This window comes from Cibotium barometz, chromosome 5, assembly GCF_041138505.1.
Source record: "Cibotium barometz isolate CiBa-2024 chromosome 5, ASM4113850v1, whole genome shotgun sequence".
NCBI classification, from domain to species: domain Eukaryota; kingdom Viridiplantae; phylum Streptophyta; class Polypodiopsida; order Cyatheales; family Cibotiaceae; genus Cibotium; species Cibotium barometz.
The window spans coordinates 39,903,849-39,925,071 of NC_141050.1; the positions used below are offsets into that span (position 1 = coordinate 39,903,849).

The 21,223-nt window shown below is 37.8% G+C and overlaps 2 pseudogenes; both read right to left on the reverse strand.

The window, feature by feature from the left end:
* Positions 1-3,669: 3,669 nt before the first annotated feature.
* Positions 3,670-4,333, reverse strand: LOC147638476 (NAC domain-containing protein 71 pseudogene; annotated as a pseudogene).
* Positions 4,334-7,009: 2,676 nt separating this feature from the next.
* Positions 7,010-7,819, reverse strand: LOC147638477 (NAC domain-containing protein 45 pseudogene; annotated as a pseudogene).
* Positions 7,820-21,223: the final 13,404 nt, after the last annotated feature.

Below are 21,223 nucleotides of genomic sequence, written 5' to 3' on the forward strand. Positions count from 1 at the left end.
ACTTGTCAGGCCTGTAAAATAAACTCATTGATGAGGGCCCATCATGCTCTCTATGCCTCCTCCTCCTCGGGTGATAAATCCATCTTTATGGGAATCTCAAAATCCTCTGGCATATCCTCAGCAACATATCCATCATCAGCCATGATATCTAGGATAGCTTGCTGATGATCAATGCTACCAATGGGCCTGCAAGACAAGATCCACAATAACTACTGACCCTAGGTAAAAGTCGTCTATCCCCCAAACGTGATATAAGCCAAACTCTACACTGCGCCAACAAGTCAAACACTTATAGCAGTCATTGCCAATGAATGGACAAGGTAGTAAAGCTGAAATTGGTGGTGGCACCCTAATGTGTACTACCGCCAAGTGTCAAACTCGCTGAGGCAAACTTCAGTACCGGTGTCCGCATGTGGTCTCGCAACCAAATAGTCTGGAGGAAGGGAGTAGATCGTAATGCTTGACATCACACGGGCGATGGCTAGCTGTATCTCTGCCAAGTTTGGCTCACTCTGTCATGTAGTGTTCCATGAGGTAGTATGCAATCCGTTGCTCCACGTCTACCTCACGGACCAACAGTCTCTGGCGCTCAATCTCCTAGTCCCGCTCTTGTAACTCTAGAGTGAGTTGTGACACCTATCGATGTAGCTCATCTAGCTCAACATCCTGAAAAGTGAAAGTGAACAATATTAAGAGAAATACAAGAAAGCATACTTGAGCAATGGGAAATTAATTTAAACAATGTTCTCACATGGCTATAGGAGGTGCTGGTAAAGGTGATGTTGTCCTAACTCTCTCCTTGGCCTGGCCTGAAGTAGAAGCCTCGATGTGAAACTGTGTGAGGCCTTAGACAAAAAGGATAAAATATAGGTGGATAACTCCCCAATGTAGAAATACACATTATAACTGAATTACCCTAGAAGGGTTTGGGACACACACACACACACATACATTATAACTGAATTACCCTAGAAGGGTTTGGGACACACACACACACACACACACACACACACACACACAGAGATACAATACAACACACATATATACACAAGTCACCATTACATTACATTTAAAAAAAAGTATCTATTGTAAAATTTCATGATTTAAACTTAAAAATTAGGCTTAGAAGGCCTAAATATGGTAAAAATGATTATAGACATGAGTATCACAAGCACTAGTGGTTTCTTTTGAGGGCTTCCCAGGCACCTTTTGGATGAGTTTTATGAATTTTAAATATTGAAAAAAAGATATGGGAAGTCCTTAGAAGCCATCACATGAAGCACATGCGTTGGCTTTTCCCAGATCTTTTTTTCAATATTTGAAATTCATATAGCTTATTGAAAGGTACCCAAGTTTACATTTGTTTTTACCATATTTGGACCTTCTGAGCCCATTTATGATGTCAAAAGTCTGACATTTTGTACTTGAAAAAAAGTTGATAATATAATGATGACTTATATGTGTATGTGTGTTGTATAAGTTTTTTTTTCAACAAAAAGGTCTAAGGGCTTTTTCAAACCTTATTTCTTTAATATTTGAGATCACCAAACTTACTGAAACATACTACCCATTTGTTATGTCAAAAGTCTATAGGAAAAAAAAACATATATAATGGTGACGTGTGTGTGTGTGTGTGTGTGTGTGTGTGTGTGTGTTTGTGTCTGTGTGATGACACAAGCGAGTCTCAGCGTAGACTCAGGTGGGGATGGGATATTATGGGCCTCAAACATATTTTTGAGGGCCCTAGGCATCTTTTTGTGCACGTTTGGTTTTGGCCAAGGCTTTGTGTGGTGTGAGATTCGAACAATAAAAGACATGGAAGCCCCCACCATGCAAAGACTTATTGCAACTTTTGGCAATCCAACATGCACTATGGTGTGTGATTTAGAGAGAGAGAGAGAGAGAGAGAGAGAGAGAGAGAGAGAGAGAGAGAGAGAGAGAGAGAGAGAGAGAGAGAGAGAGAGAGAGAATAATCAATTATAAACTCCACCATACTATAGTGACAATGTCTTGAAAAAAAAACTATAAATTCAAAGGCTCGCGAGATATTCTTGGAAGCTCGCAAGGAAAGCTCAAAAAAACAAATCACCCAAAATAACGCTACCCAAAATATTTATCAACTATTGACACTTTTACAGAGTTATTACAAAATCGTGTAGGGAAAAACGAGGTCTGAACATAGTATATACTACCATTTTCTTCACTGAGGGCTCCCCAAGGTATGATTGTGCCCCCTCGTACTCCACTATCCTTTACTAGTTCTTTAGCATTTTCAGAGATTTAGTTACGACATTTAGGAAAAGAGATGGTGTTACCCTTACCTGTGTACCACTTCCTTTACTTTCATGTTACTTGCCTCTTGAGCTCTTATTATGTAAACATGCGCTTTGATATCATGAGAAGAATGTGGGTAAGCTTGAGCTCCTCGAAAGCAAACTTCTTTATACAATGTACTTAAGAGTAGACAAGCACATAAGAGAGAGATGGATGGTTGAATTTTCTTCTATCTTTTTCCTTTCTCTACAACCATAACATAAATATAAGAGTACATACTATATAGGAAAGTAATCTACCATTAAAACATATAAGTCCATAGTGTGAAATCGATTATATGAGCTAGCACTATAACTATACTATATAGGAAAGTAATCTACCATTAAAACATATAAGTCCATAGTGTGAAATCGATTATATGAGCTAGCACTATAACTATACTATAAATCAAGTAAACTAAAGTGATTGTCAAATAGCCTATAAATCATTGGTGGCATATCAACCATAATCTCATAAACCATGCTAGTGGCATAAGTGTGGAGGTGTCATTGTGGCTTGTCATACATATCCACACTAGTTGAGCTTGATATCTAAATAGATGCGTATAAATCACCTCATTTGGAATTTTCTTTGGTCAGGATTAGATGGCACAGGTGTACACGAGGGCTAGAGTTGCTTGGGAAACCATTAGCCTTCCCAAGCAAGAGGGGAGATTGAACATCATAGACCCATAGATATAGTGTAAGGAATTACTTTTATAAGATGATTGATTTCTTCTTGGCACACTAAGTCATGGAAGGAGGACTTCCTCATGTAATAGGTTATGCAGTGTACTCTGGTTAGGGGAGGTGACTAGATATATAACCCATGCTTTATCTTCTTGGAGGTAGAGCATTATCTCCCTTAGGAAATATGGAACAAGAAATTAAGCGTTATTGTGTATGATATTGCACTAAGCCATGGAAGGAGGACTTCTTGGTGCAGCATGTTATGAAGTGTACACTAGTTAGGGGAGGTGACTAGATATACAACCCATGTTTTGGTAGATCCTTAGCCCCCTTAGGAAATATGGAACAAGAAATTAAGTGTTATATGGTAGATAGTAAAATATAAATCAAATGGACAACTTAATTACAACAATATAAGGGTAAGTAGAGTAGATTTGTACACAATTATGTGCATGTGTGTGTGTGTGTGTGTGTGTGAGAGAGAGAGAGAGAGAGAGAGAGAGAGAGAGAGAGAGAGAGAGGTGGCCCAGAAAGTAGGTAAAGCTTATCCTAGAACTTATTTGAAATTTTGACAAATCCTTCTCGAATAGATGGGAGAAAGAAAAACACCTCCTCAAAAACATTTAAGATTTAGTTATATTAAGATAAAATTAAGAAGAAAGTCCGTGTTGCAAAACACATTTTCCTCTTCAAACCATGGTGAAAAGGATTTATGTAAGGCTCAATGAAAATAGTTATACATGTTTAGCTGGCATTGCGTGGAGATAGTGCAAACCTGTTCCTCAAGTTGGGGTTCTGTCATAATCTTGCTCGCTCTCATCGTGTGATGTAGGTGAAGCTTGTGAACTGCTTTTCTTCTTCTTCTTCTTCTTCTTCTTCTTCTTCTTCATAATTCTACAAACCACCATGGGGTGCTTGTCGCAGAGCTCATTCTTTGCATCTGCTGGCCGTGATTCGGGCTCCTTAACTAGATGGTATTCATGCATTACCCAATCAGTTCTTTCTCCTCTGGGAGCCCGCCGGCCTTTGTAGAAAACCAAGGTTTTTTTCATGCCCACCGTGTCAGCTTTAGCGACAACGATCCTATCTCTGCCGGTAGTCTTCCAATAACCAGATGTGGAGGCTCTGAGAGGAACCATTGGGAGTCTCTGCTGGGAATGCATGAGAGGTTGGGGAGCTCCCAGGGGTCGTGCTTGTAGAGATCGATTTCTGCAATGATGTTGGAAGGGAGGTGGAGTCCCGAAGCTTTTCTACGCAAGTAGAACGCAACCAGCTCTTCGTCTGTGGGGTGGAATCGAAAGCCAGGCGGCAGAACCTCCATTGTCCGCTCAGTGTCCATAGATAACGTAGTAAGCACGTTAAAGGCGTGACCAACACGCAACGCTATTACGTCTACAGGTTGACTTTCCTTCGTATCTATGTGCGTTTTTTCTATGGTCTATAAGTCGCTCTCGGAATACATTTTGGGGCAAGACTATGTGCCTTTCCTACTCGCTTCTAGTAGTTCATTAAAGGGGTGATAAACATGGCAACTCGGCAACTCTATGTACACATTCAAATGTTAGCACATGCCAGACAAATGCACATGTCCCTTGCACACACGCATCCACTTGCACACAACGTGCATAAGTAACAACTTGCAGATACACATGAGCTTGCCCATACATTCACATTCACATGCACATGCACATGCACCACTCACACTCGTAAACTTATGGTCTCACATCAACATACATTTGATATATATGTGGAGATCCTAAACTTTCTTTAGGCACTTTAAATCAACCAATGTGCACAACTATTTGTGTGAAGAAACGTTTTTGGTAAAAACAAATGTAAACTTGGGTACCTTTCAATACATTGTATGAATTTCAAATATGAAAAAAAGGTCTAGGGAAGCCAGCACATGTGCTTCATGTGCTCACTTTTGAGGACTTCCCATACCTTTTTTTGATATTTGAAATTCATAAAACTCATCAAAATGAATCCAAGTTTACATTTGTTTTTATCATATTTGGGCCTTTTGAGTCCATTTATGATGTCAAAAGTCTAAAATTATGCACTTGAAAAAATGGGGTGTGTGTGTGTGTGTGTGTGTGTGTGTGTGTGTGATGACACAAGCTAGTCTCAGCATAGACTAAAAACAGTTGGTAATATAATGATGACTTATATGTATATGTGTGTTGTATGAGTTTTTCTTGAAAAAAGAGGTCTAAGGGGCTTTTTCAAACCTTCTTTCTTTAATATTTGAGATCACTAAACTTATTGAAACATACTACCCATTTGTTATGTCAAAAGTGTGAAATTACGCACTATAAAATATATATATGATATATAATGGGGTGACGTGTGTGTGTGTGTGTGTGTGATGACACAAGCTAGTCTCAGCATAGACTAAGGTGGGGATGGGATATTGTAGGCCTCAAACATCTTTTTGAGGGCCCTAGGCATCTTTTTGCACGTTTGGTTTGGCTAAGGCTTTGTGTGGTGTGAGATTTGAATAATAAAAGACATGGAAACCCCCACCATGCAAAGACTTACGCAACTTATTGCAATCCAACATAAACTATGGTGTGTGATTTAGAGAGAGAGAGAGAGAGAGAGAGAGAGAGAGAGAGAGAGAGAGAGAGAGAGAGAGAGAGAGAGAGAGAGAGAGAATAATCGGTTATAAACTCCACCATACTATGACAAAGGAAAAGAGATAGAGTTACCCTCACCTATGTACCACTTCCTTTACTTTTGTCTTGATTGCCTTTTAAGCTCTTATTATGTAAACATGCGCTCTGATACCATGAGAAGAATGCGGGGAAGAGAGTAAGCTTGAGCTCCTTGAAAGCAAATTTCTTTATACAATGCACATAAGAGTAGTCAAGCACATAATAGAGAGATGTATGGTTGAATTTTCTTCTATTTTCTTGACTTCTCTACAACCATAACATAAATATAAGAGTACATACTATACGTGAAAGTAATCTACCATCAAAACATATAAGTCCATAGTGTGAACTCGATTATATGAGCTAGCACTATGACTATATGATAATTCTAAGTAAACTAAAGTGATTATCAAATAACCTATAAATCATTGATGGCATATCAACCATAATCTCATCAACCATGCTAGTGGCATAAGTGTGGAGGTGTCAGCGTGGCATGTCATACATATCCACAGTAGTTGAGCTTGATATATAAATAGATGTGTACTAGCCAAATACATCACCTCATTTGGAATTTTCTTTGGTCAGGATTAGATGGCACAGTACACATGAGCGCTAGAGTTGCTTGGAAAACCATTATCCTTCCCAAGCAAGAGGGAAGATTGAACATCATAGACCCACATGTATTGTGTAAGGAATTACTTTTATAGGATGATTGATTTCTTCTTGGCACTAATCCATGGAAGGAGGACTTCCTCATGCAATAGGTTACGAGGTGTACTTTGGTTAGGGGAGGTGACTAGATATACAACCCATGCTTTATCTTCTTGGAGGTAGAGCATTAGGCCCCTTAGGAAATATGGAACAAGAGATTAAGTGTTATTGTGTATGATATGGCACTAAGCCATGGAAGGAGGACTTCGTGGTGCAATAGGGTACGAGGTGTAGGCTGGTTAGGGGAGTTGACTAGATATACAACCCATGTTTTGGTAGAGCATTAGCCCCCTTAGGAAATATGGAACAAGAAATTAAATGTTATATGGTAGATAGTAAAATATAATTCAAATGGACAACTTAATTACAACAATATAAGGGTAAGAAGAGTAGATTTGTACACAATTATGCCCATGTGTGTGTGTGTGTGTGTGTGAGAGAGAGAGAGAGAGAGAGAGAGAGAGAGAGAGAGAGAGAGGGGGGGGGGGGGTGGCCCAAAAAGTAGGTCGAGCTTATGCTAGAGCTTATTTGAATTTTTGACAAATCCTTCTCGAATAAATGGGAGAAGGAAAAACACCTCCTCAAAAAATTCAAGATTTAGTTATATTAAGATAAAATTAAGAAGAAAGTCCTTGTTTGCAAATCAGATTTTCCTCTTCAACCCATGGTGAAAAGGATTTATGTAATGCTCAATCACAACAGTTCCCGAACCCATATACATATTTAGGTGAAAAGGATTTGTGTAAGGCTCTCAATCAAAACAGTTCCTGAACCCATATACATATTTAGCGTGGAGATAGTGAAATGGATTTACACCCGTTCGGTTCTCGGCCCGTTCTTGCAAAGCAATCCTCATGTATGTATGTTTGGAGCTGAGTCATAATCTTGCTCGCTCTTATCGTGTGATGTAGGTGAAGCTTGTGAACTGCTTTTCTTCTTCTTCTTCATAATTTTACAAACCACCATGGGATGCTTGTTGCAGAGCTCATTCTTTGCATCTGGCCGTGACTCGGGCTCCATAACCAGATGGTATTCATGCATGACCCAATCAGTTCTTTCTCCTCTGGGAGCCCGGCCTTTGTAAAAAACCAAGGTTTTCTTCATGCCCACCGTGTCAGCTTTAGCGACAACGATCCTATCTCTGCCGGTGGCCTTCCAATAGCCAGATGTGGAGGCTCTGTTTGTGCGGGAGCCCTTGGGGTACTTCTGATCAGAGAGGTTGAAGAAGAACCATTGGGAGTCTGTGCTCGGAATGCATGAGAGGTTGGGGAGCTCCCAGGGGTCGTGCTTGTAGAGATCGATTTCTGCAACGACGTTGGAAGGGATGTGGAGTCCCGAAGCTTTTCTACGCAAGTAGAACGCAACCAGCTCTTCGTCTGTGGGGTGGAATCGAAAGCCAGGCGGGAGAGCCTCCATTGTCCTCTCGGTATCCATAGCTAACGTAGTCGTGTCTAGCAAGTGTGTAGAGAGTTGCTACGCGGTCCTTATAGCGGTCCTTATATGAGGCACGTTACATGCGTGACCAACACGCAAAGGTTGACTTTATCCACACATTCAACTCTATGTGCGTTTTCTCTATGGTCTCAGTAGCCCATAAGTCGCTCTAGTCGGCAAAAAGGAATACACTATGTGCCTTTCCTACTAGCTTCTAGTAGTTGATTAATATGGCAACTCTATGTACACGTTCAAATGTCAGCACATGCCACACAAACACACACACACACACACATCCATCCGCACACAACAACTTGTGGTCACACACAAGCTTGCCCATACATTCACATGCACATGCACCACTCACACTCTCGTAAATTGCCGTCTCTCTATGGGTTTAAGAGATAACTCACATGTGTCATTGCAGTATAAATAATAATAAATTCATTTGATTCAACACTATGAGCTAGGATTAGTTTCATATTTGCCTTGTTATATGTGATGGGGAATGAATAGGTCATTCATTCCTCTGCATTTTGGTCACATCATGGAATCTCACCCCTAATCAACATGTTCACCATGGCCTTTTTACAAGAGAGATTCACATTCACACACTGACCCACATGTGTGAGCGGGCCCTCCCCACCCCCTATGATGTCATTCACTGTAGAGCAAGCGAGGGTTGAAACAGATCTCTCGCTCAAGACTTCGAAGGTGTGCCTCATCTTGACCTCTCATTGATTGAAAAATCAAATTGGCCAGTTAAGATCTTTTGAAACAAGAATTTAACCAGTTGAAAAAGCACGATCATACTGTTAAAATTTCAAAAAGTATGGCTATTTTCTTCTAATTTCTGGCCATGTGAAAAATTAAGAGGAAATCTAAAAAAAGGTGTCGTGAAATCGCTCCATTCCCCTCACCGGTATGCTACATGGTAGGAGACCATGTTCGCCATGCACATCAATTTTGATACTAATATGTAATCAAAAGCATCAATTGATAATTATGAAGGACCCACTAGTAATAGAGAGTGAGTTATTCAAAACTAAGAACCATCTGATTCTTCCACTTGAATTCACTTGTGGAATGCAAAGCTAGTGGACATATTAACCATAAACTTACTAAAAAAAGCTGATTCATTATAGATCAATTGTACTAAGTTATTTAATTTTCTTATAAGCTTAGTTTAATCAATGTGTTGGACGGTATCAAGAAAAACGCATTTCCAAATATGTGTGCATGAGAGAGAGAGAGAGAGAGAGAGAGTTACTATGAAAATTTGCTAGTGGCATAAGGGCATGTTTGTACATGCTAGCATGAGAGAAAAGCCAAGGCTAAATGTAATTGTATTTTTGGGTAATTGATAGTGGCATAAGGGCATGTGTGTACTAGTGTTCACAAAGAATATTTTTCTTCTTGGTTCTTAAAACTTACAATTTTAAAATTTACAAGTTTTTCTTCAATATTTACAGGTTTTTCCACTAAAATATAACTAAAATGCTTAAAATTTTATCGATCTTTAAAATTATAAATATAAAATTTACAAGTGAGATCATGAATTTTGCAATTGCGTTGTAAGGGTTTGCGAGTTTTCTGTGAACACTGGTGTGTACATGCCACCGTGAGAGAAAAGCTAAGTTTAAATGCAATTGTAACTTTAAAATTTATTCTTTTGTTAGGAAACAATGGATTATAGAACACTTTTATACACAGTCACACAACTTTTACGAATGTGTAAAAGTATACATTTTTATACACACTCACACAAACTTTACAAATGTGTAAGTCCATTAATGGCCAACTGGGACTTTCCTACCATTCAAACAAATTGGGTTAGAATTAAGCATCGTTCCTATAATCTCCTATAATCCTCCCTATAAGCTCCTTGGGTTAGAATTAAACATCCTCCCTATAATCTCCTTGAACTTCTTTGCCAAGTTTTAGCATGCTTTTTACCTTAACCCTAGATTGCTTGCCAAAGACAAGGTTATAAAGCATGAATCCACTGCTCAAATCTTGTCAATGTTGGGTTCATATCCTTCTTGTTGCTAAAAAAAGCACTCATCCAACTAAATTTCCCTTGTGTTTCAACTTTGTGTAACTCTTTGAGATGCCTTTCATCTAGTAACTTCAAAATTTGAAAAATACCTTTAAACATCAAGATTGGAGGTCTCAAACCATATAGATTTTCATAGGTTATAGAAGAAAAAACTTTAGATTTGGGACTTTAAACATCAAGATTGGAGGCCTCAAAAACATCAAGATTGACACACACACACACACACACACACACACACACACACACACACACACACACACACACACACACACACTTATAGATGCATAAAAACAAACACACATTTCATTTAGACTTTATTTAAACCAACCTTAGCATATAGGATATGAATTTTAAACCACATAGGCCTGGTATAATGGTGGCTACCCCTATTGATGTAAATGGTACTGATGTGGCACGAGCAACACTTATTGCATGGCATGCTTGGGCTCATGGACACACAGACTCACTTCTCTTACATGACTGTCATTTTGGAGGCAAAATGCTCCATTATCGCCTATTTTGGTGGTATGCGAGTATGGGGAAATTTGTTGCGTGGCAGGGCCTGTGTGGAGTGGTGCTCTGTAGATTATACTCTGACGGATCCTCATTGAAACTGCAAGGTGATGTTAGCTGGCTGCTTCGGCTCATGGCAGATATAAAATAGCTTTGCTGCTTGTGAGTTTGCTCACTTAGCCTGTGTATGTTCTATGGGTTCTTTTGCCATGTCTCTGGTAGTGGCTTATGCACGGGAAGTTCATCTTGTTCTTAGGTATTTTAGTGGGAGATTGTGGCAAGTTGCCCTACTGCCATTGATTAATTACGAATCCTCTGTGTTATTGATTTTTGTGAAAACCATCTGATGGAATCGTGGCTAGGGCATTGTTGAGATATCGAGCTCAACTAGTGCTACGGAGGACATTGATGACCCGATTGGGTGATAGCTTCCGCATCTATACCACTGGCATGGTTGGTGAGATTATGGGTGATATGGGGCCAGTGGGATGACAGACTGTGTGACAGCCATTTTGGATTACTAGAGACTGAGACTGGCATAGTTATAGTGCTAGCTCATTAAGTCGGGTTCACATTATTATGGACCGACCCTTGTATGTTGTAGTAGTTGAGTACTGACACATATAGTGTGTACTCTTATCTTTATGTTATGTTGGTTGAGTAGAGAAGAAGAAGATAGAAGAAAATTCAGCTATCCATCTCTCGGGTCTTGCTCTCTCTTATGTGTGTGTGTTTGCTTGGTAGGGTTTGAAGCTCTCCCTCTCCCCCACATTCTCTTTACGGTATCAGATCTTGGTTCGTGTGAGAGCTAAGGAGGCAAGAACAAGTAAGGAAGGAAGTGGTACTACACGGATAAGAGCAACATCATCTCTTTCCCCTTCTTGGTTTAGGTACAACATCCCCTTAGTAGCTCTGGGAGCTACACATCTCCAATTGAGGAGCTGTCTTTGCGGGAGTGGAGCTACTACAAGGTAGGTATTGTCATTGTAGGTTATTTTCGATAGTTTATTAGAAGTTTTGGTAGAGAACTATTTCTGCTCCAAATCTGGTTATTTCAGTGTAGCAGTGCATTTTGGAAGTGCAGACATGGTTTGCACATGAGTGAATAATACTATGTGAATGAACTTCAAAAATTAAAAACTTATAAATTGAATTGGAAATTTATAGATAGACACCCCGAACCTATCTAGAATTCCTGGACTCTCTCAGAGTCAGGATATGATAGCTTTTTCATTTGATCACCTCATCAACTCTGATACGACCCGAATGAGCAGAGTGAGACTCGCTCACCATTTTGAGAGTCTTTACTTTCCTGATCCTCTTGAGCGACGTCGGTATATGTGGTTTTGTGGAGGACGGTGTATTAACATCAGTACGAGTCAGCGTCAGAGGCTCAGGCAAAATATTTCCTTGGCCATGATTCTGATAAGACTAGGGCTTGTTCAGCATGTTCAACTCTGTGATCATTCACCCAGGAACTTCAGAACTTCATGCCGATTTTTTAGACTTCTTAGCCGCTTTATCCTGAGAAGTAGAATTACAGCAATCGTGTGTACCATGATATGTCTTCTTCATAGTTTCGCTTCTTTATACGATTACGACTGAGGCAGTGATTTTGGAGCCGAGCTGCTCTATGTACATATTGCAACTTTTATATAAATATAGAAATGTTTTTTGGAGAAAAATTCCATGTTGTATAAGTGATTGTTTATGGACGATCTGATAAAGAAAAATCTATTATTGGACATATGTCATAGATCTCCAATAAGATCATTGTCTTGTTTAAGAAATTATTTTCTGAACCTCATAAGTCTTAGGATCTCGTGGATGATATCAAAATAAAAATTCAATAATATATAAATTTTTGGCAGAATCATGAGACGAGGAAACCGTGGCCGTCAGCCAGACCCTCTGTCTGAAGATGACGAGCTTGACCCTGATGTTTGCAAGGCTCTTCATAGGACTCAGCACCAAGACCCTTCAAAGGAGAAGGAGAGAACCTAGGCGAGGCTGTGGAGAAATGGGCGGAAGCCATGGAAGAATATTTTGACATCACAGGCTATAATGAGCGGAGCAAAATGGCTCTTGCCAGGCTGAAAATAGTGGAAACAGCTAGGGTAGCATGGAGGAACCACTGTGACACCAACCGTCTGGGGATAGAAATACTCAGTCCTGGAACGACCTAAAAACCTATTTGAGAAAGAGATTTTGTCCCCCTGGATTTTTGGAAATCAAAATGAACGAATTCTTAGAGCTAAAGCAAGAGAGCAAAACCATCGAAGAATATCACCATGCCTTCGATCTTCTACTCAAATATTCACCACCTCTAGATGAAGAACAACTCCTGGCCAGGTTCATTCAGGGAATGAACGAACCCTTGGACACACTAGTCAAAAATGCCAAGCCAGTGTCCATGGTTGAAGCAGTAAGAATGGCAAAGGATTTTGCCAAAGCCTTTGTAGTAAAGGTCCTGCCAAAGTCTGCACCCTCTAACTTTAAAAGATTCCAAGCACAGGGAAGTACTTCAAGCTTTCCACCCCCGAAGAGGCAGCAAGGCCCGAATCAAAATCAGGATGCAGGAAGATTCTGAAGTGAAGGAAGACCCTTCCCCCAGAATACTTTCTCAGGAGCCCCACCTCTTTCAATAAATCAGAGGGATGAACTCAGAAGTGAAAACCGATGTTTTGGATGCCAAGGTTTTGGTCACCAACTGAAAGACTGCCTGACTCTCCTGCCATGTCAAGGAGACAGGGAAGTCAAGGACCCCGAGTTCAGAGACCAACTCCTTCATACCAGTCCGCCTCGCCCAAGCTAGGGAAACCCTAGAAGAACTCCAGCTCAGCCATCTGCCTCTGTCCAGAGTAACTTCAGAACTCCTTCCCAGAACTGGGGCAACCAAAGAGAAAGAGTTCCACCTCAGACTGCAGCAGCCAGAGCAGTCACAATTTTAGATGTAGTAGAAGAGGAAAGAGGGCAGATCTTTGCTGCAATTGAAAACCAAGGACCTAACCATCAGTTCTCAGTCATCCATACTCCAGCAGAATATCAGGATAAGCCTTTTAAGCTTTTGATTGATTCAGGCAGTTCTCATTCATTCATTTCCCCTGGTGGATGCTTGCGTAAGCTAGTCTTAGAACAGAAATCAAGGAAACCTATGCAAGTTGAATTGGCCAGTGGGAAGACTCTTTTCACTCACCATGAGACAGATCTTATCCAGTTCAATTTAGATGGTAATGTAACCGACTGTCAGTTCAAAGTATTACCTCTCTGGGAGTTTTTGACGGGATCCTTAGAATGTATTGGCTCCACAAAAATCAAGCTGACATACACTATCACAATGGAACCATTTCCTTCCATGACCTTCACGGGAACAAAGTTCAAGGAACTGGAGTTTTCGGATCCCCAGACCTTCAGTTAGTAAAAGCTTCTAGGTTGCTGAAAGGACTTAGAAAGAAGCAGCAAATTTATGTTATCAAAATGAACCCAGTAGACTCAAAGCTTAAGGCTAAAGAACCAGAATGGTTAAATGAATTTGATGATCTATTCCCAGCAGAACTAACTGAAATGCCTCCAATTCGGGAAGTAGATCATGTGATTGAATTGACCCTCGGAGCTCAGCGAGTAGCCCTACGCACGTACAAAATGCCAGTTCCTAAAGCCATCGAACTCAAGGAATAGCTTAGGCAGCTGTTAGAATAAGGGTTTGTAAGACCCAGTGTTTCACCTTAGGGTGCACCAGTTCTCTTTCAAAAAAAGAAAGATGGAACGCTTAGACTCTGTGTGGACTACAGAGGTCTAAATCAACTGTCAGTTAAGAACAAGTATCCTATCCCAAGAATTGATGAGCTTTTGGACAGCCTAAATGGAGCCCAGATCTTCACAAAGATAGATCTCAAATCTGGGTATTACCAGATCAGGATCAATGATCAGGATCAATGATCAGGATCAATGATCAAGATATACCGAAAACAACCATCAATACTCGCTATGGACATTATGAATTTACTAACATGCCGTTCGGATTAACTAATGCCCCAGCTACATTCAATCGCCTAATGCAGGACATCCTCAGAGAATATTTGGATGATTTTATTCTAGTTTTCTTTGATGACATTCTGATTTACTCAAAGAATGCAGCTGACCATGAGACTCATGTCCGAAAAGTTCTTGAGATTCTAAGGAAGCACCAACTCTTTGCCAAAAAGAGCAAATGCACTTTCTCTGCTGACCACGTTGAATACTTGGGCTTTCTGGTATCCAAAGATGGAATTTCTCCAGATTTCGCAAAAGTCCAAGCAGTCATAGATTAGCCTAAACCAAAGAGAGTGAAAGAAGTCAGAGGATTCTTGGGATTGACTGGTTGGTATAGAATTTTTATACCAAAGTATGCTCTCATAGCTTCCCCCCTGACTAACCTTCTCAAAAAGAATACCCCATTTCAGTGGTCTACCAAGTGCCAGAGTGCTTTTGATAAGTTGAAGACCACCTTGGTAACCAGTCACGTTCTAAAGCTGCCAGATTTCTCTCTACCCTTTGAGGTAGTAACTGATGTAAGTGGTTTTGCCCTTGGAGGTGCACTCATGCAGGAAGGTCATGCAGTGGCATATGAATCCCGAAAGCTCAGAACGCATGAGAGGAATTATGCTATCCACAACCTGGAATTACTTTCAGTAGTCTATGCCGTAAAGTTGTGGAGACATTACCTACTGGGAAAAAGATTCACTTTGACAGACCATTAGAGTTTAAAGTGGATCTTCACTCAGAAGGACCTCAACATGCGCCAAAGAAGGTGGATGCAGACCTTACAGGAATTTGATTTTGAAATCAAGTACCGCCCAGGCAAAGAAAATGTGGTAGCAAATGCCCTCAGTAGAAAAGCCTCCTTGCTTGCAATTATTGTAGTATCAAATCCTTTGATTATTGAAGCAAGAGAGAAGATCATGCAGGATAGATTCTTTGGCCCTATTGCTACCCTACTTATGCAGGAAAGCAAAACTCCTCAGGAGTTGAACAGGGTTCAAGGGTATAGCCTGGATGATGGCATTATGTATTATAATCGCAGGCTATGCATTCCCAATGATGAGGGAACTAAGGATCAAATTCTGAATGAAGCCCATGACAGCCTTATAGCAGGACATCCACGTTTCATCAAAACCTACATGTCTGTAAAAAAAAGCTTCTTTTGGCCTGGTCTGAAAAAGGATGTACTGAATCATGTACGTCAATGTCTCACATGCCAGAAAGTCAAAGCTGAAAGAGTAAAAATGCCTGGGAAGTTACATCCATTGGACATCCCCCCAGATGAAGTGGGAATGTATCAGTATGGACTTTATTACTGGATTACCTTCAGTGCAATGAGGTTACAACTCCATTTTCGTGGTAGTTGACAGATTAACCAAAGTTGCCCATCTGATCCCAATAAAAGAAACCTACACTGTAGTGGATGTGGCCAGAGTGTTCCTCAAAGAAATCTTCACATTGCATGGCCTACCCAGGAGAATAGTAAGTGATCGAGATCCCAAGTTTACTTCAAGGTTCTGGACTACATTTTTCGAAGCAGTGGGAACTTTCTTGGATCTCAGCACAGCTTATCACCCTGAGACCGATGGTCAAACTGAAAGGGTAAACCAAGTAATCGAAGATATACTTCAGTCATGCTGTGTGGCAGGGAATCCAAGAAGTGGCTAAGCTATCTACACCTAGTCGAGTTCGCCTACAATGCTTCTTATCACCGAAGTATCAGGATGAACCCTTTTAAAGCTCTGTATAGACAAGATTGCTTAACTCCATTAACTTGGTCCGACCCATTGATTAGGGTTGAGATGTCCAGACAGATGCTTGATGACATGGAGCAGCAGATGGAGTCACTTCGTAAAGATATTAAAGCTGCCTAGGATCGACAGAAGCAGTATACAAATAAGAAGAGGACAGATAGAAAGTTTGAAGAAGCAGATATGGTCTTCATTAGAGTATGGCCCAAAAGAAGTTCTCTATCTCTTGGGGAGTACAAGAAGTTATCCCCCAGATATTGTGGGCTATATCTGATTACAAAGAAAGTAGGTGACTTAGCCTACGAGCTGCTTCTACCTCCTCATCTCAAAGTTCATAATGTATTTCATGTAAGCCTTCTAAAGAAATATGTGCCAAGCCCAAATCATGTACTCGATGATGAAATCCTAACCTCTTCAACCCAAGGGCAGATGGAACTCCAACCAGAAGAAATTCTTAATGTTCGAGAAAAGATTCTCAGGAACAGAATTCTCAGAGAATTATTGGTAAAATGGAAGTTCTATCCTTTTGAAGATGCCACCTGGGAGAATGAAACCGATTTACTGCGGGATTACCCCCAGTTTACGAGATGAGGGCATCTCGTATTTTTCAAGTGGGAGAGAATGTAAGATTCCTTCCCAACCTCTCAAGATGTCCAGCATATTCCCCTGTAATCAAATCCCTCTTCAGAAATATAAAAGATCTTGTTTCTACCAGTTTTGGCCTAGAGAGAGAAAATCTTTTAGAGAGTGGTAATTTAGTTTTTAAATATTTTTGGATGAAAAAATATCTCTTCTTATTAAAATAAGTTCCCCCAAAACAGAAGTTCAAAAAGATTTTCAGAAGGTGCATGAGAAAAAATTAAGTATAATGTATACAAGAGGCATTATCCTAGGGGTCAAGATTTTTTTAAAATTTTAAATTAAGGTTCCTATGGACCAATAAGATTCATCCAAATGTAGGGATGAGATAAGTAGAAGAATAAAAGGAAAATCCCCCAAAAATGAGTAAATACTCACATAAGATGAAGAGTTGACTAAGGACAAGGTTAATAGTTAAAAAAGAGAGATATTTAGATGAAATGATGCATTTTTGACACCTCAGTATGAGGGAATTTCCCTCATGAAGGAGGCACCTATTTCACATGTGTGGGAGAGTTTTAAACTCCCAAATAATGAGATATTTTTATCTCTCCTCTCTCCTGTTTCAACCAAATCCAAAAAGTGGACTAAACTGACCCAAAAATGGTCAAAAATTGACCAAACTAATCTAGAAAATTCTAGAATCAGTTGGCTTGGTTAGAAGCTCACTTTTTCCTATAAATAGAAGCCTTCCCCTTTGTTGAAGCTTAATAGTGTTTTTGCACTGTTACCCTACTTCTCCCAAGAGCCAAAAACTATGAATTTACTCATAATTCATTAGTTTTTGACCTTCCCTCTTCTAAAGATTGGTGGCCACTCTTGTTTCAAACAAGAGTAGAACCCTCAAACCATCAAGCCAAAGGAAAGCTCTCAAATTCCTTCGTAAGTTGGAGTTTCTTCTCTTTTCTATTCATTTTATGGTTTTTTATGATTTTTGTCTTCTCTAAATTGAATATGATGTTATGCCTCATTGAAAAAAAGGCATTTCCCTCTCTTCTTTAGTAAATCCAACCATTATTTATCCTAGATGAATGATTAATGGATAAAATCAAGTTTTTCATAATGTTTCTCTTTGATAAAGTAGAAAATGTTTACATTAGAATGATTTAACTACTCTTGGTGAACTTCTAATTAATTTTAGGGAGTTAAAAATTGAAAAATAGTCAGCCATACAAAGGAGGTTATGGCAAAATTTTTCTAAAATTGTGAAAAATAAGTTTTATTTTTTTATTCAAAAAGAGTAATTCCCATCGTATAGGTATTCCTAAAGTGTTATTTTTCATCCTAAGTATAGAGAAATACATACTAAAAATATTTTATTAAAAAAATATTATTTTCTTTAGAATTAAATTATATGCATAGAAGGGAGCATATTGAAATTTTTATTTTCATTATAAAAGTATTATTTTCATCATAAATGATTTTATGCATAAATGGATGCATAAAGGATAATTGTTTTATATTGAAAGAGTGATTTTCATCATAAATTATTTGTATGCATAAACATATGCATAAAGATATATTTTTAATATTAAAAGAGTGATTTTCATCATAAATGATTTGCATGCATAAACATATGCATAAAAGATATTTTTTATATATTAAAAGTGTGATTTTCATCATAAATGATTTTTATACATAAATGGATGCATAAAAGAAATTCTTTTACATTAAAAGAGTGATTTTCATCATAAATGATTTGTATGCACAAACATATGCATAAAAGATATTCTTTTATATTAAAAGTGTGATTTTCGTCATAAATGATTTTTATGCATAAATGGATGCATAAAAGAAATTCTTTAATATTAAAAGAATGATTTTCATCATAAATGATTTGTATGCATAAGGCGCCTATTTCACATGTGTGGTGGAGTTTTAAACTGAAAAATATTATGATATTTTTATCTCTCCTCTCTCTTGGATCAAACCAAATCAAAAGGGAGCCAAACTAGGTCCAAATCTTGTCCAAATTCAGCCAAACTGAACCTGGAAAATTCTAGAAACTAGTTAGAATTGGTTAGAGACCTCCCTCACCTATAAATCGATCCTTAGCCCTTTGTTAAAAAAAATATGAGAACTATACCATGCCAGTATTATACCGAAATAATGATATTTTCTATTATCCTCTAAAAATCCTCTACAAATTGAAGAGATTGGAGCTTCTCTCTCTCTTCAATCTTCCTTGGATACTTCATCAACATACCAAACCAATTGATTGGTTGGGGGCCTTTACTTTGATCAAAGAATCAAGCACTCTAGGAGGTAAAATATGGTTTATGGTCTTTTTTCTTTAATCTCCAAATGTTTCTCTCTTCTCAACCCCTCTCAAGCTTGAGAAGCATTGAATTGAATGGCTTTTTAATACAATTGAAGTTCTTTAATGAATTGTAGTGATAAAACACATAAATTTTCATTTATGCTTAAATTAAATGTTTTTTTAAAAGCATGTCTCTCCCTCCCCCAAAGAATGGTCATTCCTATGACCTATAATATATTTAAATGAAGCTTCTCATGAAGCAATTCTCTAATCTAAAAGTAATTTCTATGCTTGTCAAATTGAGGCCAAATAAGTGACTTTTTAATGCTTTTATGCTATTTAATTTATGAAAAAATTAGGAATCAATTCCATAATTGGATAGTGGTTATTCTATCATATGATATTACTAAACTTTATGCTTTCAAAATTATTGAGAATTATCAGTAATAGTAGCGGAGCTATGGCAAAATTTTTAAAAATTAACACATAAATCATTTTCATTCATAATATGAAAAGAGGACTTCCTATCATATTCTATGATTAATCATCCTAGGTTAATTGATTAATTCTCATTATAATCATGGATAAATTGATTTTAATGTTTATGCACAAATAGTTGTTAGCAAAAAGAGAAATTTCTAGTAATATATTTAAATGTTAAAAGAGGAATTCCTATGACATTTGGAATTCCATCATTGAGATGGGAAAAGAGAAATTCCTAGTATATTGGAATTAAAGAGTATTTTAATTAAATTCAAAGATAAAATTTAGATAAATTTATTTTATCTATGAGAAATATTTAAATGTTGAAAGAGGAATTCCTATGACATTTGGAATTCCATCATTGAGATGGGAAAATAGAAATTCCTAGTATATTGGAATTAATGAGTATTTTAATTAAATTCAAAGATAAAATTTAGATAAATTTATTTTATCTATGAGAAATATTTAAATGTTAAAAGAGAAATTCCTATGACATTTGGAATTCCATCATTGAGATGGAAAAAGAGAAATTCCTAGTATATTGAAATTAATGAGTATTTTAATTAAATTCAAAGATGAAATTTAGATAAATTTATTTTATCTATGAGAAATATTTAAATGTTAAGAGAGGAATTCCTATGACGTTTGGAATTCCATCATTGAGATGGGAAAAGAGAAAGTCCTAGTATATTGGAATTAATGAGTATTTTAATTAAATTCAAAGATAAAATTTAGATAAATTTATTTTATCTATGATTTTAATTAAATTCAAAGATGAAATTTAGATAAATTTATTTTATCTATGAGAAATATTTAAATGTTAAAAGAGGAATTCCTATGACATTTGGAATTCCATCATTTAGATGGAAAAAGAGAAATTCATAGCATATTTAATTAATGGGTATTTTATTTTAGATGAAATTACTTTATGAGAAATATTTGATGAGATAAAAGAGGAATACCCATGACATTGGAATGCAATTAATTAAATGCAAAAAGAGGAATTCCCATGGTATTTGAGATCCAATAAATTAAATGAGAAGAAGAGAAAATTTTAGTATAATTCAATTTACGATTATTTATCAAAAGTAAAAATATGGGTAGAATTGATTTCTTTAAATCCCATGAATTCTTTTATTCAAAAGAGGAATATTGAATATAATTCATTTGAGAAATTGAGAATAAATATGGAAATAGTCGTCGAGAAACTAATTAGGTCAAGCAATGGGCAAAAATTTAGAAAAAGTCCCATTATCAAGATCAACCTAGAAAAAGCTATTAAATGGGAATAGCATGTGAATGGATGAGATAAGGTGAAAATAGGATGCGATAAGATGTGTATGGGATGTGATAGAATGTGAATGGATGTGTATGGGATGTGATAGAATGTGAATGGATGTGATAAAAGGTGTATGGAATGTGATAGAATGTGAATGGATGTGTATGGGATGTGATAGGATGTGATAAGATGAAAATAGGATGTGATAAGATGTGATGTAATAAGAATGAATGTAGATGTGCATGTGGAAGAATGAATGAGGATGTGTATGTGGAAGAATGGATGTGTATTTGTATGTGGAAGAATGGATGTGGATGTGTATGTGGAAGAATGGATGCGGATGTGTATTGTGGAAGAATGGATGTGGATGTGTATGTGGAAGATTGAATGAGGATGTGTATGTGAAAGAATG